This window comes from Mus pahari, chromosome 19 (genome assembly GCF_900095145.1).
Source record: "Mus pahari chromosome 19, PAHARI_EIJ_v1.1, whole genome shotgun sequence".
Classification (NCBI taxonomy): Eukaryota; Metazoa; Chordata; class Mammalia; order Rodentia; family Muridae; genus Mus; species Mus pahari.
In genome coordinates, this window is record NC_034608.1 from 11,304,159 (window position 1) to 11,307,912 (window position 3,754).

Here is a 3,754-nt window from a genome sequence, read left to right on the forward strand (position 1 = left end):
TCCTGGAACTCACTTTGTAGACCAGGCTGGCCTCGAACTCAGAAATCCGCCTGCCTCTGCCTCCCAAGTGCTGGGATTAAAGGTGTGCGCCACCACACCCAGCTTTCCTTTTATTTTTGAGAGGTCTTATATAGCTCAGGTTGACCTCTGACTTGCCAAATAGCTGAGAATAACCTTGAACTCTTTATCCTCTTGTCTCCAGCTCCCAGGTGCTAAGATCACCACCATACCTGGTTTACACAGTGTTCGTTATCAAACCCAGGTCTTCACAAATGTTAGGCAAGCAATCTACCTCCCCATGTCTCTCACTAGTCTGGAAATCACCGTGTGAGCTAGGCTGGCTAACCAGCAAGTCACAGGGAGCCAGCTGTTTCCGCTTTACCAGTGCTGGCGTTACAAACACACACACCGTGCCCATTTTTTCAACCTGGCTTCTGGGAAACAAACTCAGATCCTCATACTTGCAACAAGCAAGCCAGTTACTGAATAAACTACCCCCTGGATGTACCATTAGTGAGACAGGAACTTACTGGCCCAGACTGTCCTCAAACTCATAGCAATACTCCTGCCTCTACCTCCCAAATGCTGAGATTACTGTCAAAGTCACACTTTGATACTAAGTGCATGTGTTACGTACACTGTATATCCAAATTCTAGATAATAATAGATCATACAAAAGTTCGTTATGTTTGTATTTAGTGTCATTTAATACATAAAGTTTATGAACATATTTACTATATACTGTGTATATTCAAGGAATAAAAGACAGTACTGTCAACATGCACATTATGCCACTGTTTATAATCTTTAAACAAAGCACTAATTTTAAACATATAATGTATAGGGTCTGGAAAGACACCCCCACAGTGCCTGTTCTTGCAGAGGACCCGGGTTCTATTCCCAGTCCTCACATGATAACTCACATCCAATTCCCTCTTCCTCTGTAGACACTGCATGCACATGGTGCACATGCATACACTCAAGCATATGCACATAAACAAATCTTTATTTAAAAAAAAAAGGGAGGGGTTGGAGCCAGATGTAGTGTCACACGCCTTTAACTCCAGAACTTGGGAGGCAGAGGCAGAGGCAGATGGATCTCTGAGTTTGAGGACAACAAACTGAGTTTGAGGTCTACAGATTGAGTTCCAGGAGAGCCAGGACTACACAGAGAAACCTTGACTCAAAAACTAAACAAGAGGAGGAGGAGAGAAGGGGCTGAGAAGGTGGCTAAATAGTTATGAGCATTCACTGCTTTTTCAGAGGGCGAGGTTAGGCTCCCAGCTCCCACATTGGGTGGTTCTACCTGTAACTTCAGCTCCAGAGGATCCTACATTCCTGGCCTCCAAAGGCAGCTGCACACATACACACTCTTACCCACAAGCACGCACACACACACACACACACACACACACACATCATTTTTGATAATAAAAACATATTCTAAAAAGGTGGGGGATGCAGAGGCTGAAAGTTGCCTCAATGGCTAGGAGTGCTTGCTGCTCTTCCAGAGAACCCAAGTTCAGTTCTCATCACCCATATCAGAGAGCTCACAACTGCCCATAACTCTAGTTCCAAGGGAGCCATTGCCTTCCACTGGCCTCGGTCGGCACCCTCACTCATGTGCAAATACACAAAGAATATGTTTTAATCTTAATAATAATAATAATGCATGGTAGTGCATGGGCTGGAGATAAGTTCAGTGGATAAGAACAGTTGTCACACCACAATCACAAGGACCTGAGTTCATATCCAGCACCGGAGTCAGTGTGCTGGACATAGTGCTTCATGCCTTACATCCCGGTACCCATGAGGCAAAGGTGGGTGGGTGAGTCTCTTGGAGTTCTGGGCCATCTTCATATACATAGTGAGTTCCAGGACAGCCAGAGCTATAGAGAGGGATTCTTCTTTCTAAAAATACAAAGTGCAGGAGGCAGACTTGACCACATGAACCCTAAGACATGTGTGAGAGGGTCATAAGAGCTCACGAGAGCTTGCTGACTATCAGCCTCAGTAAGAGAACAAGATGAAAAATAATAGTGTTGGCCTGATGAGATGGCTCAGTGGGCAAGAGCACCCGACTGCTCTTCTGAAGGTCCGGAGTTCAAATCCCAGCAACCACATGGTGTCTCACAACCATCCGTAACAAGATCTGACTCCCTCTTCTGAAGTGTCTGAAGACAGCTACAGTGTACTTACATAAAGTAAAAAAATTAAAAAAAAAAAAAACAAGAAAAAGCATTTAAAAAAGAAAGAAAGAAAGAAAAATAATAGTGTTGAAAGTAGCCGGGCGTGGTGGCACACGCCTTTAATCCCAGCACTCGAGAGGCAGTTTGAGGCCAGCCTGGTCTCGAATTTGAGTTGACTCAAATTCAAAGCTAACCTGGGATTCATAAGCAGACCCTATCTAACAATGACAACAGGAGGCTTAGGGTATAGGTCAGCAGGTACAGTACCTGCCTTGAATGTACAAAGCCCGTGTGTTCAGTCCCCAACATCACATAAACTGGGTATGGTGGCACAAACCTGTAATTCTAGAGTTCAGAAGGTGGAGGCTTGGAGGGTCAATGGCATTCTAGGCTACTTATCATGTTAGAGATTGTGTCTCAAAAGTGAGGTGGGGTGGGAACAGAAGAAATAAAGAAATGCTTAAATAGATAAGGAAGACCTGAGTTCACATTTGTAGCAACCATGTAAAAAGCCAGGCATGGCTTTGTGTGCCTGTAACTACAGCCTTAGGAAGGGCAGAAACAGGTGGGTCCCAAGAGCAAATTATGCAGCCAGCCTTGTCAAAATGCCCTGCGCCTAGTTCACTGAGAGACTTTGTCTGAAAGCAACAAGGCAGAGGAAATGGAGGGAAACATTGATATTATCCTCTGGCCTCTACATATTCAGGCGTATTCAAAAATATACACACACTTACATGCATACATCACACACCCACAAGAAGAAACAGTAACATCATGACTCACTCCTGTAATCCCAGGACACACACACACACACACACACACACACACACACACACACACAAGAAGAAACAGTAACATCATGACTCACTCCTGTAATCCCAGGACTCTGGAGGTAGAAATAGAAGGATCAGAAGTAGCCTGGTCTGCAGAGTGAGTTCCAGGACAGCCAAGGGCTACACAGAGAAACTCAGTTTCAAAAGACCAAACCAGAGCCGGGCATGGTGGTGCACGCTTTAATCCCAGCACTTGGGAGGCAGAGGCAGATGAATTTCGAGGCCAGCCTTGTCTACAGAGTGAGTTCCAGGACAGCCAGACAGCCCAGCCAAGGCTACACAGAGAAACTCTGTCTCAAATAAACAAAAACAAAACAAAACAAAACAAAAACAAAACAAAACAGGCGAGATGGCTCAGCAGGTAAGAGCACGGACTGCTCTTCCGAAGGTTCTGAGTTCAAATTCCAGCAACCACATGGTGGCTCACATCCACCCGTAATGAGATCTGATACCCTTTTCTGGTGTGTCTGAAGACAGCTACAGTGTATATACTTATTATTATACTTATGTATAATAAATATTTGGACCAGAGAGAGCAGGGTTAACTGGAGCGAACAGAGGTCCTAAAAATTCAATTCCCATCTGTTCAGCTACAGTGTACCCATAAAAATAAAATAAAAAATAAATAAATCTTTTTAAAAAGATAGATAGATAGATAGATAGATAGATAGACAGATGCAACAGTAATCTGGGATTTTTTTGTTATTCTCTTTGTGTTGGTGTTTTTGTTTA

General features: G+C 44.0%; 1 protein-coding gene across 1 annotated transcript in view; it reads right to left on the minus strand.

Annotated features, from left to right (window-relative positions):
* Positions 1 to 3,754, minus strand: part of Crx (cone-rod homeobox) — a 10,316-nt gene that overhangs the window by 6,190 nt on the left and 372 nt on the right. The window lies entirely within an intron of this gene.